At 39.3% G+C, this 22146-nt stretch overlaps 1 protein-coding gene across 2 annotated transcripts in view; it reads right to left on the reverse strand.

Annotated features, from left to right (window-relative positions):
- The window catches only part of LOC143896314 (zinc finger protein castor homolog 1), a 171321-nt gene that overhangs the window by 123187 nt on the left and 25988 nt on the right, over positions 1-22146 (reverse strand). The window lies entirely within an intron of this gene.

The following is a 22146-nucleotide window of genomic DNA, read 5'->3' on the forward strand; positions in this document are numbered from 1 at the left end:
ACGAATCGATTCCCATCCGTCCGCGTACGTTCGATATTCAAATAATCGGACAATGGGCCCTGTGCCGCTCTCAATTCTACAGCCGCAACAAAAGGAACAAATCTAAATAATCATAACTACGGTAATAGCACAAGAATTACGAGAGAGAGAGAGAGAGAGAGAGAGAGAGAGAGAGAGAGAGATGATGAAAGAACCATCTGTTTTACAAAGATTCCCATCACTAGAACTAATAAGACCAAATAGAGTTTATAATGAAATAAGAATCCTGATCTAATTCTTTAAATCTTTCAATACTATTAGCAATTAACTAATTGCTAATAATTTCAATTAATAGATTCGTTAATATAATTTTATAAAATATATCAATATGTAATAGTGATGTATTGTATATGTATAAAAGATATGAGGATGCAGAACTCTACAAAAGCTCGTCATTTCAAGGAATGAAGCGAAGAGGAATACTGAAAGAGATGAGAAAAGTAACATCTCGTAATCGTGCTCATAGGTGGAGGATTTCGAGCCTCCGGCCCCGAAGGGCCCCGCGTTCCCTCTTCCACCTCACGCTCCCCTGTAACCCCGCTCCCGCCCACCTAAAACCCAAAGCTACGTTTGGTTACACGTCAGTTTGAAGAATTCTTCACGAGTCAGAAAAATGAGCATCGTCATGATTTTTGAAAGTAAAAAATGAACGAGTGCCGTGGGTGCAAGAGGGGAAGGAAGAGACAGAGTGAGAGAGGGCCCAATCTCTCGTCTTGGTGCGGACCCTTTTTCGGTCCCGTTTCCCTCCATCACTCCATCCCCCTCGCTCGACCAATACACGATGCTCACGCGTATGAGGACAATACGAATCTTGCCATCGTGCGCACGAGTACACGCGCTTCTGCATGCGTATGCGTGCTCGTGCGTGTGCTAAATAATGCATACGAGGATCGGGCTTAGTCCCACTGACACACGTGCGATCGCGATCGCGCGCTTTGTACGGACACGTGAAACCATACTATGCGAAAGATCGTAGGGCCCTAGGTCCCATTCCTACTACACGGAAAAAAAAGATTAGCTACTATTTTAGTTGTAAAATATGAATAACTAACATTTTTGCAGCGAGAGCTATATTTCTTGCAGCAAAAGCTCTAATTTAGCGATAGTAGCAAAAAATGTAGCTCTCGCTGCAAAAAATGTTAATCCATATTTTACAACTAGATTTGCTATAGTATAGCTAAGCCTTTTTTTCTGTGTAATAGCCCGGCAAGAAGGAGAGAGAGAGAGAAAGAACGTACGCGAGATTCGCGCGCACAACCCGATCAAGCCCACACCACCATAAAGCTCCAATGATTACCGGGCCCGCGTATTTGATTTAGCCAGCGAAATTTTCTCGACCGTAGAATTTACCCCGAGAGTAATTTATCCGCGCGTATATGCCGATCCCTCGACTATTCTGACTCGCACGCGGGAAGATCGAGAGCGAGTCGTCCGAGATCTGCTCGAGGCAACATATATTTCTAGGATGTGAAGGGAAAGTAATTATCGTGCCTGCGCGCGCGCGCAGAACGCATTAATAATAAATAAATAAATGCGAATTTATCGAGACTCAGATTTAAGCGATCTTTAATTTATATTGACAATCAGGAAAAAACTTGATCGTTGGCTAAAATCACCAACTTTTTTTTCTATATTACGATGAATATATTGCATAACTTATAGACGCAAAACTTGTGAAAAACTCACATGACTTGAAAATCAGAAAAACAGTTTCAACGAAAATTCGTCGGTGACATTTAGAACGCTTAATGCGGAATGTTTGTACGTTACAATCGCGCATCGGGCACGGTATGAAGCGGGTGTTCGAAAATATAGAATCTCTAATTTTCAATCTAAATTCTAATAACTCGTCCGCCTACTTTCAGTCCCCCTCCGTGCCCCATCGCGCCGCGGCGCGACTCGACTGCTGAAGTTACGGCGGAACATTCCCTCTGTCTCTCTTTCTCCCTCCCTCTTTCTGCCTCTTCTTGCAACAATAAGAAGGAATACGCGCACGATCAGAATGTCGTTTAAAGGCCTGCGGTAAAGTCATTACGTTTAAAATAAAGTCAGGACCGTGAGTCGGGCTCTTCTTGCGCTCGCACACGCGCGACCCCCGCGGAAAATAAAATATCGAGACGCACTCGGCCTGACGTTTATAGTTTGTAATACAGGATCGTCTATTATTATTATCTCGTCTACATCCTGCGATTCTCTCTCTAGGCACTTTGCGCCTTGAGCGCGATGCGCTTCTTGCGCTGTTTTTCGCCGTGCGCACCGATACACGCTGATACACGCAAACTTGTATCCATTATCTCGTTATATCATAACGTTTATCCTTGTCATAATTTTCTTCGACAACCGTCGCCGAGTGGTGGACGTCGACAAATTTTTCACGACGATTATTAAACGCTGCCAATGGAATCTTACTCCCAAATTACTATTCGTTCGTTTTTTTTTTTATAAGTTTTTAATTTATTGCTATATAATATGCAGCAATAAATTAAGAACTTATATGCTGTACGTACACGCATATGTTTTCTCTGATCAGCAAAAGAAACTAATATCAAAACAAAAAAACTCAACAAATATCAGAACGGTCTTATTTCGCAATACACAATCATGCTTGCGAAGGAATGAGAGGGTTAAACGTCGGATTGCTCCCGCACTCTTTTCTTCTGTCGATCGATTACTCGACCGTTCGCGAAGATCGTTAGATTCGGAGGGAACAGCGAGAAGCCCAGTTCTTCTTATAATGCAGGCATTCGCTTTGGCAGCGTGAAAGATGAAAAGAAAGAAAAAGTAAGATGAAGATGGCAGCGACTGGAGCAGACTGGAGCAAAAGACTTATAAAGACTCGCGAGGGAGAGGAAGAAGGGGAATGGAGACTCGCGGTGAGGCACAGGGAGGGAGGAGGAAAGAAGAGAAACCAGCATCGACCGCGCTTATAATATAATATTCATATTTCGAACGAAAGATGTTATCTCTTAAATGAATCGAACGCGTTCCGATTCGAGATATCTCGAACTCGAGAGCTCGACGCATTGTAATGGCCACGAGGCCGAGCACACGGGGCTCTCCATATGCCTTAAAACTAATACATCACGCACAACAGAAAGTCCCTCTTTCTTTCTACCTCCCGTCCCCCCCTTCCCGCGCTTCTTCTTTCCAATACTCCCCTTTTCTCTCTTCCGATCGTTGTTCTTATTACTCGTATCATCTTCTCGAGTTTCGCGTCTGGTCCGCACTAAAAGTAATAGACTTCATTCGCGGATTATGGAATATCTCTGAATACTACCAGAGATATCCAACTGTCGTATATTTATTATCTTTCAAATTTATTATTATTGATACATAAAGAAGAAGTTTTACTCTAACTATATCAATCAACATTATTTCTTTGAAATAATTGGAAATGTGATTAGATATTTATAGGAATATGGTATAAATTCTGCTCTCGTATCTTATCCCTCTCTGACAAAGAAATTTATCTCGTTTGGACAATATAAAATTTACAACTGCGAGCCGATGGTCCGTCAACTTTAACGAAAGAGTTTGAATCGAATTTTTCTTCCCCCCCCCCCCGCGCCGTAGGAGCGGAATGTATTGACGGAAAAAAAAGTTGTCGAAGAGAAAGAGTTTGGTTCGGTCAAGCACCCCACGGTTGTATAGTGGCTCCCTATGACTCTGGAGTTTCGAGGCGCTCTCGAGACTCTATCTTTCCGGCCAGATCTCTGGCCCCGCGCGGCCGGAATGATTTTCGAAATATGATTAATTGCCCGACCGTGGCATTTCGTCGGCGCAGAGGCTTCTAAACGAACTATGGATATTTTTCTGTTGTTATAAGTCTTTGCGGTATGTGTCTCGCGACTCGGGAAAACTGATTTTCTGATTTTCATTGCTTCACATGCCTGTGTCACATGAACACAAGAGAAGAAAATTTCTAATACTTAAATGAGCAAGAACTTATTTTGAAAGTATAGTAGAAATTGAAATTTATTGTAAATTATTTTTAATAAAATGCGACGCGTGTAAGCAGACTGGTTGACATTAATTTTAACATTTAAAGTGTCAAGGAAGAAGACATATACGTTCTCTTACAGTTTCGCTCTTGATTATAGCGAGAGAGCGATTTGTACGTCGCAGCGAGACATTAGCCATGCATCGACACGGTCGAAATACTCCCGGAGGTTCATCCGCGCAACACGACCGTGAACACGGGACCAGAAATGGAAGAGGATAGCTTAAACACCGCCTCGACATTTGTAAAATGCGCTTTGGGCCCGGTCCCCTCCGTCCCGTCATGCCGGCCGCCTCTCGCGCGCACGCAATTACAGCCAATTTCGCGTAAACGAGAGCAAAACAATTCGTATCGCGGTGCAAACACGTGCGCCGGAACGAGAGCGAAAGAGATGAGGAAACCCAGAGAGCGGAGTAAAACGCGAGCGCAGAAACACAGGCGGGAGAGGAAGAGCGAGAGAGAGCGAGATCAAGACGGACCTTTATCCTCCGCCTCCCCGGCCGATGTCCCCTTTCCGCTTTCTCCCCTTCCGTCTCCTGTAAATCCGATCCTGGAGGCATGCCGGGCCTTACCCCGCACCTCGCAGGCGAGATTTTTAAATTTTGTCACGTTCAAGTTTAAACACAGTCATTTGTTGCGATCTCCGCCGCCCCAGCGCCTATGCCTTTTGCCAATGCCGATATCTTGTCCTTTGCCTCTCGCGGGTCTTTCTTTCTCTCCCTGTCCCTTGTCTTTCTCTCTTATTCTATCACTCGTTTATTACCTCCCTTCTTTCGTTTCATTATCCGTATGCGCGCGTCTATACTTCGAGGATTTTTTTCCATGCAACACAATGAAAACACGAACGCGCCCACGTTTCGATAAAGAATTTGCAAAACGAGCAAACAATTTGATTAATATATTCATGCGTATTTTCTTGTCTTTCCTCGAAAGAAATGCTAAGGATTTCATTGTCTAATTGTGTAATTAACTATATGGATTTTCTGTACGGGAAATTATTAGAAAAATACGATATCATAGAAAAATCTAAAAACTAAACAACATTAAAACCTAACGTTAAAAAAGGATTATAGTCATAAGTCTGACAAGTTACTAAATAATATTTTAATACAATTTTATATATATATTAGATTCATTTAGCATTCTCTACACGACTTTAGATATGTATCTATACCGACCATCCCTTTATACCTTTCTTCGTATATCCTACATATATATTTCGAAATACGCATCCGAAAAGCTGAGACCCGGCCTTCCTTTAACAGCAGAAAATTATGCCAATTCAAAATTATAACATCCGCAACCGCAAACGGATGTAGTTTTGTTTCGCTATTGTTTTTCTGAGGCACGTAATAATGCACGGCGGGTTAAAATCGATCGCGGCCCGAAATCGCATTTCAGTCTTCTTCGCGATCGAGATCGGAGATTAGCTAATTGCAAACCGAACGACTATACGTTTATTTCGAATTATATCGGATTATAACGACAAAAATTACGGTGTGGCTACTTTTTGCCAACGCCGGCATAAAAATATAAAATTATTTTAGTATTATTCTGCGTAGATATTAAAAAAAACGTATAAGTAACGTAAAATCTTAAAATATGATATCGTTATGGCATAATCAGATAATCACTATATCTTTAAATAGAATATTGTCATAAAATCATTATCATTTCACGGCAAAGTCTTAAAACGATAGCAGAAATGAAAAACTGGTAACGACAATGATAACATCATGCGCGCTTACACGTAACTAATTCGTACATCATAATCTCGTTATCATTTTCTGCCATTTTCGCGTAATAAATATTACGAAGTATCAGCCTAGAAGAGTCACTTATGAAATTTTATTTTCATCTGATATTGGCGCGTATCTCGCTATCTAATCTAATCGGCCGCTCTATAAATCAATGACTGAATCATATATTTCTAATATCTATTACATCTTTCTATAAAATTGGCGAATTATCTGTAACTGTGCGGATATGCGATCGGCCCTTTGCTCTTATACTTTGACCAAAACCTTATCGTTGAAACTATTAGATTCGTGCTAAGAGTCTTTTGATGATGTTTTTTATCGAAAGAGAATGATCATTTATTAGGTTTCTGATTTTTCCGTGAATTGTGTTTATTCGCAATTTATTTTGCGATTTTCTAAAACGCTCAACGAAACAGAAGGAAAGAAAGAAAGAAAGGAGAGGCGGGCGATTCAATAAAATGAAAAAAAATAAAGGAAGAAAGAAGAAAAGGAATCGAAGGTCTGAGGAGGAGGAATCGCGATACCATAATATCGCGGTTATACCAGGGTCTGTCTCTTTTCAAATAATTCAAAAACCGGCCGATCGAACATATATTCCTGGGCCGACTCGCAGCTCGTACCGTGTAATTATCGTAGAAGGGCCCAACACACAGACCCTGAATCGCTGAATGCCCGCAGTGGTGGTCAACCTCGGCCGTATACGGCCTTCACTGGATCGATCGTGAATTCGCAACAACGTGATCGAAACGCACAAATCCGATAAAGTCCATTATTATTGATTACTTTAGTAGATGCGATTATTCAGCACGATTATTTAACTTTAACTCTCAAATAAATATTATACATTGTACATTTCTCCGGCAAAAATACGCGATAAGCGGTGAAATATATAAGCGAATAATTAAATGCAAATTTTTGTTCAAAGTACTTAAGAATTATGCTTACAAATCATATACTAATTAAAATTTTTGAAAATTGAGCCTAAGTAATATTAAACTGGAGAAAGTTTCCATTTTAATATAAGAAGACTACTAGAAGAAAGAGAAACGATGCGAAAGAAGAAACTCAAAAATAAAATAGCAACATGACAAGCTTTTATCAACGGGCAGTTCGCTAACGTGCAAAGAGAACTATGCGAATATCCGTGGATCAAGATTGCGCGATTCGCACGAAGCCACGGTGGTACGACCTGTTAGATCATATTATACGTTTGTCCCTTACCTTCTCTACGGGGCGGTGCAAGCAAGGATGCAGCTGTGGCTTTTCCCAAGATTCTCGCGCAGGATCACGCGGACAACGCGGACGAATAGATCGGTACTTCGATTATTCTCGTCGCGCCATCGAGCGATCGATTTCTTTAGCGAGATCCTTATCGTTATTCCGTATCACGATTTAAAATATTCTTCACTTATATTTTTCTATTCGTTAACTGGATATATATAAAAAATAGAAAGAGATGATTTTAAAATATAGATCTTCTCCATAATTGACAAATCGGTTGTTCGACAAAATGCAAAAATAACGATTCTCGACCGTCTGAAGACCGGTAACAACACGAAATACCGGAGTTTCTGTTACTTTTTACATATTTTTTTATCTTATCGGATTCCAAGCTTTCTCTAATCACGAAATCTGTCTACAAAAATACAAGCGTTTCTTTATCGTTCTATGCGATCGGCGTAAATATCCCTCTCCTCTCTCGTTTAGAATCCGTTCTAAAAAAAAAACGCGATCATCTAATTTGCGTTCAATTAAGTAAATATCGACTTGATAAAAATCGCCGTTACTTCGTTTTGTCTGTAACATATTTGTGTTATCAGTCTTGAATTTATTGACTGATTACTATTGTTCAATTTATCCGAATTAAGACTATATTTTTTTATCCCAAGAGCGACTACGAAGTGAAGCGGCGATGTGGAGTCCTGCTTCCATCTTGTACCATAAGGCATCTACTTTTATCATTTTTAGCTTTCCTCGTCAGAGATGAAATTTAAATATAGCGGTTTGCCGTTGAACCCCTCGCCTAAAATGCTCGCACTCCCGTCTTTCCCCAATGTTCCCACGACAATGTGGGACGTATTTGAGAAAAGAAAAAAGATCTAAGAAGGGTTACGGACGGATTGTCGTCCTTCGGGAGTTAGTTGGATCAGGAGGACTTCCGGCGCGATAAAAAGTTCTTTCCTAGTCGCGTCTCTAACCCCGGTACTTTTTCCGCCGCTTTTCGGAGGGTGTACGCGTAGGAGAAATATGAGACAGACGTGTCATTTAGCGTAACATCAGGTAACGTTTTATAGCGAGTCGATTAGCGTCAATTGTACGTATATTTGGAAAACAAAATTATAATAAATTTACCGATAAGATCAATTGACCTAATTGAGATATCCCAATAAAACGATATAATACATTCTCAAGAAAAATACAACTATATTTTCTCACAAGAATATACAAAAAGTAGACCCAAATGGGAAACTCATCGCAGCTCGACGAAATTTGGCAGAAACATTCATATCGGCTTCAGAATCATGCCGGAAGAATTTTTGTTGACACTCGTTTGGAACGAAAGCGGTGATTAATTCTTTTGAAAAAATGTGCAAATTTTGGTAATCACACCACGCTCGGCAGACAACAGAAAGAATACCTTCTAAAATTTGAGACTCTGAGTACTTCTTTGCCGAGTACTTCTAATGGTTCTGGGCAATTCAGAAAAGAGCGCAAGAAAACAATGTTCAGGATTTTGACGTCTGATAAGTTTATTTGAGAGTGAAAAAAATAAAATATTAAGAAATTATAAGAAAATATTGTGTGTGAAGAAAATAATATAATGTGACAAGAACAAACATTATATGAAACTTTTTAAAAACAAACTTGCAAATTTTATTTTATGGTAAATACTTGTTAATTATTAGTAAGCAAAGTTTATAAGTTATTCTCAACTAGAGAGTAAATTTGTTAAATTTGCAATTTTTGAATTTCGCGTTGCGAGTGCATTATGTTAAGTGAATACAAAGACCTTATCGACGTGGGACGACGCATCAGAGAGGTTCCTGAACCATTTCCGAGTGCTGTTGTGGGTATAATTGCTGCGGAAAGTGCAATGTCGGTGAACATCGAGGGACGTCGCGAAATAATGAGTGCTGATGAATTTTATAATTAACTAGCTGATTAACCGGGCTTCGCCCGGGAGTCGTTTTCCTTCAAACTACTTCATTTCCAACATTATATGTTGTCTAATTTACGCTAATTTTAAGATATTCGGCCTTTTTTTTGTTTCTCGTTGGAGGAGGAAAATGCCTAATGCATACCCTAGGCCCTAATGCATATTCCTAGGAATTCTACCCAGGAATTCAATACTATAAATTTACTGTTACAAATTAAATGTTTCATTGTTCTTTTTAATAGAAAATAATTCAATTGGCGTGAACGAAAAAAATCACGTAAAATGCGCTTGACGGTAAATGTGTTAAATAAAGTGACGATGTTAACAAACGTTTCTCATATGCATTTGTACGAAGATCAAGATTGCCATGTAAAATGTGTTTTGAAAAGAATATCGATGTAAATACCGATATCAATGACGCGATATGCTACGAGGACGACAACGGTTACATACCCACGCACAATCGTGCTTAGAAACACAGGTTTTAAGACCGCGGCAGGGTATACAGCTGTTACGCGCGGCAGCTGACAGAAGAAAGGGGTTAAGGACCCCGGTACATCCGTGAAAGAGAAGAGAGAAGCTGCAACACGCGGAGGAAGGGATCTTGACGGAGAAGGACCGTCGCGAGGAAGGACGAGGAGGTGGCTCTCTCCGCGGGACCATTCACGGTCCCTACGCAACCCCACGAAAAGGGTCTCTCGTCTCGCTCTTCTGGTCCTGGGCCCTTCGCGATTTCTGGATTTCCGCGTCTTTAGTAACCCGAGAACCGAAAACAGTTGGGCAGGTAGCGTCGAAGAGGAACGAAAACGAGCGAGCCAACGGCGAGAGAGAAGGGATATCGTACCCTTCCAGAGCGAAAACCCTTTGAAGCAGCATGCAACCCTTGAATGGCGAGCGATCTCTGCGATTACGACAAAAAAAATTGTGCAAGATGACATCTCGTGCTCTCCCCCCCATTTTTATTCCCCACCCTCCGTTTGCCTATTCTCCTTTCTTCCTCCCGCGACGCCAACTTCTTCCAGAATGATGGAACCCCGTCGTTACCTGACTACCAAAAAATACCAGCTGTATTTTCTCTAGAGATTTTCGGATCGCGTCACCGTTCCCCGCGTCTCCCTCCTTCACGGCTGACGTAATGCTCATCCTCTCTCTCTCTCTCTCTCTCTCTCTCTCTCTCTCTCTCTCTCTCTCTCTCTCTCTCTCTCTCTCTCTCTCTCTCTCTCTCTCTCTCTCTCTCTCTCTCTCTCTAACTAAATTTCTTCTCTCTTTCTCTCACTTTCGGTGAACGCTATCTCGGGCCAGAGTCTGGTTTACGAGCTCACGGCTTTTGATCGAGTTTGACGCTAGATCTTGATACTGTCTGCGAGCAGTCGCTGATCCTGCATCGGTGTCGGTTTCGCGCTCGTATTGTTGATCGAGTTTATATACATATAATACATTATATATACATATACCAAGGCAAAGAATACCGAGATTTTGACGATTATCCCAAATACTAATGCAATTGTTTAATATATTTCGATTTTACTATATAACAATGTTAAATGTTAAATATTTAATTTAAAACGCTTACAGAAAGTAACGAATACCATAAAAGAAATACAATGGAGATTTTGCTTTCGTTTAACTACAGTATTTAAAAAATTTACGTTTGCATTATTTAATTTTCCTACAAATTATAATACAATGACATATTACGAAAAATTTGGAACTTAGAGAATAACGAATATTCTTCTGCTTTGTGTTATATTCTTCGCGTTTTGCTTATGTAGTTTTTTGTCACGCGAGAGAGACAACGAGTGAGCCTTTTAGTGCGGCGATAGAATTCTCTTCTTTATTTAAATCCCGCCACTTTATTTGAGACCTTGATGCTTCGTAAAAAAACGCTAGAAAAGTTGAAAGTCCCGTACCTTTTTCCCAGGACTCAGGTATATACCCGCTATATATACGGTTCTAGGTAGGCACCCGGCGGATACCCAGGGGGTTCCCCGCTTAAATCCAGGATCTTGTCTCTATTTGAATAAGATTCATCCTGTTTATCATTTTCTACGATTTCACCCCTCTGTGCCGCGGTAAAGGCCTCACCCTTTCGCCCGCGACGCACGTTGCCTCGGGTACGCGTACGCGTATTATACGTAAAAATCTTTTCCCAAGGGGTGAAATAATCACCCCTTCTCGCACTTTTACCCCTTCAGTCGTCAGTTTCAGACGTCAAATTAGAATTTTGTACGGACCGGTTGGATGAAAATTTGATTTTCACCTGGAACCCATTCCCCCTTCAAATCCCTCTTTTCCTATACTACCCCTTTCTTACTATTGTTTGTGGCCACGTTTATGCCTTTTTTCTTAGCAACCTTAGCAACCGCGCAACGATACACACATTTCCGTTAATATTACATAATTTCTTTTTTTTAACGCGACGAAATATATATCGTTAAAGTAAAAATAAAAAATCTGAAACTGATAGCTATTATATCATATGTACATTCAATTCCACATTGGTTCTTGAGAAATTTTATTTGAGAATTTTGGGTTTCCTACCGTTTTCAAAAAGTGCTAAAACACCTTGACAGATCGTCGATCGAACACCCTATCGTTTCCCTGTTCTCATCGATTCTACGGTGAAAAAAATCATCGATTAAAACCCGTTTCCGAAGAGAAACGTAAAATTCGTCGCAGCGAGGGTCGCGACCTTTCCGTAAAAAAAGGACCCGTCTTCTCTCGGAAGCGAATGATCGTGTCTCGGACCCCTGACGCACGAAATGACAAATGGATTTCTGGACTCGATCGCAACCACTCAAAACCAACTCGGCCAACGCTGCTCTCGCCGCGCCGTTTCCTTGAGCGTCGCCGAATTTGATCGATGGAGAGGCGCGATCACGCGTGGAAAATTCGCACCGCGCGATGCGCGCATCACACCGTTTGAGCTTTCACGAGCATTCGTCGTAATCGTAAAGCCAGCAAAAATTCACGATTGTGATGAGAGATCGACGGAACGAGAAAACTGCGAGTCCTGTTACCTCTTTTTTCCCCCCTATCTCTCTTACTCCGCATGCCGGATCGGCCGGACTATTTATTTTCGGTGTGTCAAAACGAGTGACTGATGACGCCACGATGCTAATTCTACCATGTGGGAACTGATCGTTACCAGATCTCATCGCCGTGGAATAATAAAAACCGCGTACGAATAAGAGAGTCGACCGCCAGGAAACAGAATTGGAAAAAATCGGGGCAACGATGCGCGTCCGAATTCTTGGAACTACAGGAACAACGGGTTGTCAAACGTTTCAGCGACACTGTCATATATTAATGGATAGCATTGATATTCAACGTTATGTTAAGTGTCAAAGTAAAACTAAACAGAGAACTATAATAAACTCATCAAGCTTGACTGAAGATCACGATATCAACTATTAAACACGATAAAAATAATTATTAAAATTTGATATAATTTATATGAGTCATTTTTGTTCCAGTTTATAAAAACGATTGTTGACGATTCTTTCTTCGCGATTTGTACACTCGTGTGATTGAGCGCGTTTCAGAGAAAAGCAAAACGCATGATTACTAGAACAGTAAAATAATCGTTATTCCTATAAAATGCCGTCCATTTGTATAAGTAAAAGTTTCTTTTCTCCTCGTTCGTCCAATAATGCGCAAAAAAAATAAAGGATAAAAAGAGGAACGTGTGCCGGAGAAACCTCAAAATCAAATATTGATTCTCGGTTATACGCGTAGAGCGTCACGCGATGCCGGACCGCCTTTATTAAGTGATTACTCTCATTAGCTTGCACGCGATGCGCTTTGTAGCGGTCATTACAAGCCGATGAGACACAAAATGGCCATTCTCCTTCTTCGTTTTGATACATTCATTTTTATCTTCTTATCAGTGCACGACGATGGTTAAATTTTTATTAAATAATTTTTAGAAAAAAAAATATTACTCTCTAATTACGGCAAAAATTGACGCTTTTGTAAGTTATAAGACAACCACGCGAAATAGAAATTGCAATAATTATGTAATTTGTAAAGAACTTTTTTAAATGATTTATAATAATAAATAATTTCAAGGTTAGAAATCTTTCCTTCTCGAACAACTGACTTCTCGCATAGCACCTGCTCTAACGTCTGTTGCTTTGGGAAAAGTTTATAGGTCCATACTACCTTTCGGAACGAAGGAACGCATAAAAAAAAGGAACTATTAAAAAGATTCTCGTACCGTTCGATCATTAAAATTTTCACGCCGTCGTGGAACTCTTTTACTAACATCGACTGATCGATGGATTTAACCGAGAGAAACCCCTTCCCGATGCTGGCTGGCAAATGCATTGGAAGGTAAGAGGGTGTGAAGAGGAAAAAAAAATCATCAAGGAATACGAAAAACGGAGAAATCTTGACAGAAAAATCGGTTGATCAGTGCACGGTAGTGTATAAAGGCGAAGATGATTAATCGTCGTATAGATCGTTAGGCGTCCTGAGATTTACTGAAGTAGAGGATTTACCCTCGGCATTTTTTTCCCTTTTTTCTTGACGATCATTCTGGGGGGTCACATTTGCCCCGATCGCGGAAGTTCCGGCGCAAATTACTGAAACCGAATCTCCTTGCTTGACGAGCGGAAGCGAGATTTACTTGAGTGTTCCGAGTGCAACTTGTGCATTAAATTACGAGGGTCGTCGCCTTCAAACCCACTCTCCAAAATTACCCTACTTCCCACAACCTGTAACGCGCTAGATCGCATGTTTCCAAGGGTGCGAGAGACAACGCACGAAAAAAGTCGACAAGAAAAGACACCCTTAGGTTTGTCAGTTCGTGTGAAAGTCGAGAAAATTATGTGTCTCCACGTTTAAATTAATTTGTCTAACTTTCAACAATTCTTCTTGATTTATGAAACTTAACAATCAGTAATTACTAATTGTAAGATAGACAATACAATCATAGAAGATATATCTATACATAAAAGTAATTGTCAACTCAAAAAAAATATTGTAAATTGCTTTAAAAAATTTCTTATTAAATATTGTTTTAAAATTATTATAAAAATTGCCGTTATTTTATTATTTATAACGTACAATAAATAGCGAACATAAGAAAATATACCCCCATGCTTTCCTGCAAAATTTCTTTCTAGAAAGCAAGAACTTTGGGTTCAATAAACTGTAATCAACATATTTGTAATTCTAAAATTACGAGACGCTCGATAAGTTGGGCCGAATCTCCCGAATGAGGGGCCATGTGCGTTTGTGTCTTGAGAATGGTCGAAGAGATCTAATAGAGGGCACGGGATCTTCGAAGTCTGCTGTTTCTCAAGGAGACGCTATCTCATCGAGCGGGTTTTGCTCTCCAAAAGCCTCCGGGAATTACGAGGATAAAAGTGTTTTTAGCATACCCTGGCACTGCTTGCACTGATACAATGACAAAATCACGTTCTGCCTGAGAATGACTTCATCATCGAAAAAGTAAAGTAAAAAATTCAAGATTAACACACGTATAATAGCAAAATGAAATAAAACTGCGTCACAATCAATACATTTATAATATTACAAAAGACAATCTTAACTATTTTTCAACAAACTTTTTCAACCCATTTTTTCTTTCAAAAGGCCTTTTTTAATGCAGAAGCTACACTGATGTAATCTCAGCCCGCCTGATGGTATACTTTCGTACGACTCGTATCGCTTATGAATTCTTACGTGATTCGTACTTTATTCCCCTTTCAGTCTGACACGCGTACGCATTCGGTACTTTCTATTATCTGAATCTATTTTTACGATGACTCCTCCTTTGAAAGCAGTTTCTTTCACGCTCGCTCGCTCCATAGACGACGCTAAGCCGATCGACGATCCCCGAAACAGGATTTTTTTGTCGCGCGTCGCAAGATCTTAAGAATTTCACGCGAGTCACGTTTTGGGCGGGGGACCGTCGTGGAGGCGTAGAACTGTGACTTAAGATTTTTTAAACACAATGGAAGAAAAAACGCAAAATGTTTATATGCAAAAATATCTGATATTGATATGTAGAATAAGTAATATAGTAAGATTTTTCTTATAAAACGCGAAATCATATATATAAATATTGTTTCTCATCACACATATACATATATAAACATTTTATATTAAATATGTATATAAAAATGCCATAAAATAAAATATCAGAAAAAAAATAAAAATATGCTAGTTCTGCATATTTACATTTCAATAGCAAATGCAAGTATGTAAAAAATTATTTTAGATCAACAAATAGAATTTGCGACGCGAATTGTCAGTGAATAGAGCGTAATTGTCTCTATATTTTCTTGAAAATCATTGCGATTATTACATATTTCAATTACTACATATGCAATATTAGAAGTATCAACAGCTTGTGGATCTGAATTTATATTAGATTTAAATAATATCGTTCGCAATAACCGCGCTGATAAACGAATTGTCAAATGTAACACGATACGGACCGTAAAACGAGAACGAATATTTACGTCAAGTTCAAACAACGACGAAGTGTTTAATATATGAATCAAATGATAAGGCGAAGAAATACACCAGAAATGCGACCTCTGTAACGAGACATCAAACATACCCGCTTGAATCACAGTGAAACTAAATTAATGATCTTGCAAAGCATTTTATTGTTATAAAGAAAGAATAAAAATCGTGTTTCTCTCTCTCTCTCTCTCTCTCTCTCTCTCTCTCTCTGCTAAGTCTGCACGCAGCACGCAGCACGCAGCACGCGAATCATTCGGTCATGAACGTTATCGAAAGAAAGAAAAATGACAATTTGAATCTAAAGAGTTCATCGATCGACCCCGCGGACCGATTAGCCCCGGGACGCTTAGCTCTAGCACCAATGTGAGTCGCGGTCGGCTTTTTGCGTCGCGGTTTTCACTGACGCTTATTTCGCCTTCTATCCTATTCTGTTCCTCCACCTTCTCTTCATCCTCCCCCTTTCTTTTGCAATCGACCAACGAGCGATTCCATTTGCTCGTCATGGTTTGAATTCTTCCCGACCGATCGACCGGACGACGAACCGGCCATTTGGAATTCGATCAAAAATACTTAAGTTGGCGTCTGCTGCTTTCCTCCATCCCCTGCCCACCACCACCCGCCTCGTCCGTCGTCCGTCTCTTTCGCGGCACCGCACGCTTCACCCAAGGCTCCCGTAAGTCACCGATCGGTCCCCACCAATCGATTAAACGCCGCTCGACATCGGGTGGACGAGCTTTCAACCTTCTACCGGTCTGTCGCGACGATTCCAAAGGCTCCCAAAAGAATTTAAATTAGTCCCAACACATATCAAACTAGCTGAAATTAATTGATTTATGGATGTCGGATAACGACTGACCACTGCGAAGGCAAATGCACGCCGTCATTGATTCCGTTTGTTTGGCTTTTAAGTTTAAGATCGATAAAAATAAAGCTATGTTAGAAAAGAAACGATTGTATTTCTTGATTTACCTAAAAAAAATTTTTTTTAATTTCAAGGTGACATCCTTATATTTATTTTGTTAACGTATTTGAAAATTTTGAATATATCAGAATAATTAATTTAATACGTTGCACGAAAATTCTATCTGTTAGATTATAGCGTAATTATAGGAAGCACGAAACGTTATTTATTGCAACGAAAAGTTTTACATTAAATAGAATCGCCTACTTTAAAAATATTGAATATTCTTAGTTCATCATTATATACAATTACCGCATAATGATTGATCGTTTCCACCGGGATCAGAAATTTTCGCTATGTATATATACCGGATTTACATCGCGTAATTATTTGAACAAATGTTAAAAAAAATTTCTTAGCACCCAACGGTTGCGGCTACTTTTGTTCGGCTCATCGAATACTAATTATGTTTTTTTTTTTTTTTTACAAAATAAGCCTTTATAAACTTTTTTAAACAATGAAAAGGTGATGCCTCATCGACATATTACGCACGCGTGTACATAATCCTTTCAAGTGCCGCGGCGAGTTCCTAATCTCAATATGAAATTCCGTTTGACAAACTGGTCGCGATAAGACATACTTTCATATCTCACTTTGCACGATCAAAGAGCTATAAAAAGAATAGGAACGCCATCTAGTAAATTGTCAATTATAATCCTGCGACCACTACTTGGATAGGTCTATAATCGTTCGCGTTTATAGAGTTTTATTGAAGATCTGAGACTACCAGCATCCGGTACAGCTCTACCTCTTACCTTCGAGTAGAGCGCCACGTTAACGGCACACTGCAGAAATAGCTTGCCACGCAGCAATTGGTAGGAATGAAAACTTTATTTTAATTACAACTGTCTACTACGCAGTTGTTACAAATAAAGATATGTAATTAGAAAATTCCGATATAGCCTAAATTGTTCTAATTATTACAAGGAATCAGCCGTACATTTATTAAAGAAATATCGACGAAAGATAACTCATCCTTTTTGGTTCGTCTCAACCATATCACGATAATACCAGTTATCACATATGCGACGATAAAGTTGACAAATCTGGCATAAATTGATAAATCTATATATACATATACATATAAATTAAGAATAATTTCAACTCTATTAATTTTATCTTCAGTTTTGTTGTAATTTCCATTTTTATTGCAACGATCTAGCAAGCTATTTTACTGCACGTCTTGAGAATGTCAAGTAAGAATGATCACCATTCTCTTGTCTAGTCTGGAAATTTTTGCTGCAGAAAAGTAGCATATAACAGACGTTATAAAGTAGCGCAATATGCTGCTATTGTTTCTGCAACGTATATCTGGTAGATCGTGAGATGGAAACAAACGTTTGCACGTGTGTGAAGTTAGCGTCTTATTTTACGGAAACTCACAAACTATTGAGGGAATTCTGACTTCTTTTTCAATAGTTCTAAAGTTCCTGATATAAGTTTAAACAAATAGTTCTGGCCATTAAAGCCAAAAAACGCGTCGGTACAAACTGAGACGCTAGGTTTACGCATCTCACTTTGTCCTACACGAGTTCCACCACTATATCTTTTGTCTCTAGTTCTATAACAGTTCTATAAAAAGTTCTGTCATATAAAAACAAAAAATTAATTATAAAGCACTAAAGACAAAATTACAATGTAATAAGCATACCGAGTTGAGATATAGTTCTGAGCATATTGAAGCATCTTCCAAAGAGTTTTTGGCACTAGCAATGTTGTATGATTTCAGAACTCCCGTCAGAAGTCTCAAAAAAATTTTTTTTAATTTTTAGGGTGGCACTCTGCTGATTTCCAAAAAAAAAATTTAAAAAATTTTTGAGGTGCGCACTTACTAGATCCTAATAAAAAATTTTTTTTTTCAAAAAACAAAAAAATTGAAAAAGTGATTTTAAGTCAGAATAGTTCTAAGTAGCTCATTCCGAGATAAATAAATCAAAGATACATCGGAAACATATTAAAATCGAAGATTCGAATATTCACGGAGAAAGTTCGTTACGAGTAATATTAATATAAATCTATAGCATCGATATATACGCGTATTAAAAATGCAACGATAAAATTATCGTAAATAATATCAATGAGTAAAACGCTCTTTATAGCATTGTTATAGAACTATAGATTTCGCAAGATCTGACAAGATATAAATAAAACTCGTGTAGGACAAAGTGAGACCTAAGAGACCTAAGAGTAAACCTAGCGTCTCAGTTTGTACTGATGTGTTTTATTTTTTTGCTTTAATGGCCAAAACTATTTGTTTAACCTATCAGGAACTCTAGAACTATTAAAAAGGAACCCAGAACTCTCAATAGTTTGTGAGTTTCCGCAAAATGAGACGCTAGCTTTATATACACACACCGTTTGCACTTATAGTCCCGTGGGAGAGAGCAACATGTCTGTTGTTCGAAGAACTTCGTCGAAAGAATCCAACCAATACTTTCAGCACCGTAATTATAGTCGACACGATTCATACAGCGGTTTCGACATCCCGAGGGAAAGTTTGCCCCGGTGCGGTGAGGCGAGGATAAGAAGCAGCCCTTGAACAAACGAGACGACTCACAACCTCCGTGAGGTCAAAGAGTACATCTACTCTCTCGACGAGAGGTTGTACAAAGGAGTAAAAAGGAGAAAAACAACAATAGTCGATCTCTTTACCAGTTTCTCTGAAAGATGAATCTAGGATCTCCACATGAACTCTTTTTCAACAATCAAGAAGTCATCAAAAGTTTATTGGACATGAAACTCGTGCAGAGAGAGAAAAAAAAAGAGAGAGAGAGAGAGAGAGAGAGAGAGAGAGAGAGAGAAGTGAACAGAGAATCTTAATAAAAAGAGTAGCTCTTAATCACATCTTAAACAGAATGAAGACGGTTCTAAAACTTCGCAAAAGTTAATGAAAAGTTGCTTGAAAACTTACAATAAAAATAATTAATTCTTCTAATCGTGAAAGAGAGACTAGCAAGCAGACATTTCGCAAAACCGGCAAAACTCTCTTTATGCATAATCTCCTGCTTGAATTTGTATCTCTATCTTGGCTCTCACGTGGCCAATTTCAGAAATCCCGGAGCAGTCCACGCGTAATGTCAGTTTCCGAATTAGACGCGAGCTTGGACTTTGTATCAGGTTGGCGCGATGCTCTTGATTAAATATGGGACGATACACCAATCTCATGGGAGGAAACTACGGATCTTTCAGGAGAGAAAGAGAGAGAGAGAGGGGGAGGGAGGAGAAGGTTGGCGGAAGGTCGACAGTGCGAAACCTCTGGTTTATTTCGAATCGATCGCCAAGCACGCTCGAGGGTGCTCGGGCTAATTCGGCTCGCATCGGCGATTCAAAACTGTTCGATTCGCAAAGTAACCACATCGCCCATCTCGTGCGATAAACACCACGAAGCTCCTTCTTCTCCCCTTCTTTCACTCTCCCTTTCACAGATGGACTCTTCCGCATATAAACGCGGTCAGAGATGCGCGAGGGTTACGTCTACCAAAAAATGTGAATCCTTCGATCAATACTGCATCTCCTCCGCGTGTTACCACCGCCAAAGACATGTAATACAAATATATTATTCCATTTTCTTGATATCTATATATAAACATTATTTCTCCTCTCTCTGCATTTTTTATAACTTTTTTTTATCCTTAAAATGCATTTTTCAGAAGAATAAATTCTTCTTTATAAAGTTCTTCCTTCTTATCATTAAAAATTCATGTCGGCAATTATGCTAAGAAAACGCTCGCGGATGACAAGTACCCGTACCACCGGTAAAAAAAAATAAAAAAAGATAAAGCATCTTTAACAATCTCCATCCCTGGAATAAGGTTCATTATGCGAAGTAAAAGACTGGAGGTTCATCGCGGAACCAAAATAGTTGGAATCGACCACTCTGTTCCATTCTTGCGAAACTTGAAAAAACAACTAAAAAAACTATACCACGATAAATATCCGAAAAGAATCTAATCAAAATGGGTAACGTTTAATCCCCGTCAACCTCTTGTACAAATCTCAGATATCTTCGCATTCAACGAATTCCAAGGAAGATTTACACGGGTTGCGCGAAAAATTCTTCCTTATTGAGTACAAACTGTCAGGGCGTAAGCGAAAAGAATTTTATTACTGTGAATTTTATTGGAACTAACTTTTCATCGACTTTATCCTAACATCTTATACCATTAAATTTAATGGTATACATTATACAATTATATTACTCAATATTCGCGATTCATACGATTAAATTCTTAAAATACGCAGGCATTAATAAAAAAAAAATCTCTATTCCATAAACAATAGAGAAAAGACATTACAAAATCAGTAACGTCTTCTAGAATTAATGCTAACATCAGTAAAACAAAAGAATTGAAGGCTCTTCGATACATTGGAGCAAATCAATACATTTCCAATTGAGTAAGCATGGAATAATTTTTAACATTTATCGGGCAACAATTTCATCCAATTTTCTGATCGATTCACCTCGTTCTGGATAATGTTTCCCATCTCGGAGAGCCGATATGCGAGTCAGCATCCCGAATCCATATTTCCAGATTGTATTCCGTAACAACGACGCTTCTCCCGATTGCTGCTACTGAAATTGCTGGAAGTCACGCCGATCGACGAAAAGATCTGGTTCACGATAGTGACACGAAATCGAAATCATAAAAGTAAAGAGATCGTAGATTACAAATATGACCATATCCGCCGAATTTAACCCCAACTCGACCCGTCTAGAAATATGGTATACCCCCTTTGTAATATTAAAAAATAACGGAACAAAAGAAACGGGATGGGTGTAAAAATATTGGGTTTTCCGTACGAAAAACGTAAAAAAAAAATATTTATAGAATATTTTAATGCATTTGTGTGTGTGTGTGTGTGTGTGTGCGCGCGAGTAATATAAGCAAGAAGATTGTATAAGAAATGTTAACTATATATATTTATGTAAGACACTGATAATCTGATGTTGATGCTAGACGTAATACCAAATACGAAATATCGAGAAGATGTAGAATAATTTGGGACGCAATGTTACGGATAATACTCCATATATATAAGGATCATCCTTCCCTATCGTAGAATAAATACAATAACGTTTGTCCAGTGAGAATGTTTCGCGAATTGTTCGCACGTATGCAGTTGATAAGCGCGGCTTATGAAATATTTTATTTACGGACGATGCTCTCCTTTCTACGAGAGTTTTTCCGCGGCGTGTCGCCCATTGCAAAGTATTCACCGTGCAACATCCATAATCCAAAATCGATGCACCGCTGTTTCAATGCGAGTTTAATGCCCCGTGACCGTGGTGTTACGACGACATTGGACAGCATAATCCTCGTGATTTCGAATTTAGAGGGATCGTCAATTTGGTAAGTTCTCCCTCGTATATATATTCGAACAGCGATCGAGTCGATCTGCCTTTAATTTTCTATTTCTTTAGAAATGGTAACACGTTACCATCAGTACGATCAGCTTGTACGATACTTGTTACGATTAGCAAAGATAAGAGAAAAAGATAAAAAAGAAAAGAAACGAGGGCAAAAGGAAAAAAAGCGATTGCGCCAATCTTATCGACGCGTGAGGCGCGAACGAGTCCATTCAAGAGAAGCGAGAGATTTCGCGTTTCTCTCTCGGTGGTGGTGATGCTGTTGGTCCGACAGGTAGTCCCGGTGGTCCATCCGTGTCCTTCAGTGCGCTGGTGGCGCGACCCCGAGTGTATCGAATCGAGGATCTTCGCAGATTTTCGGAGAGCTTCGTTCACCCACGA

This window comes from Temnothorax americanus, unplaced genomic scaffold (genome assembly GCF_048541705.1).
Source record: "Temnothorax americanus isolate GAGA-0224 unplaced genomic scaffold, ASM4854170v1 Scaffold18, whole genome shotgun sequence".
Taxonomy (NCBI): Eukaryota; Metazoa; Arthropoda; class Insecta; order Hymenoptera; family Formicidae; genus Temnothorax; species Temnothorax americanus.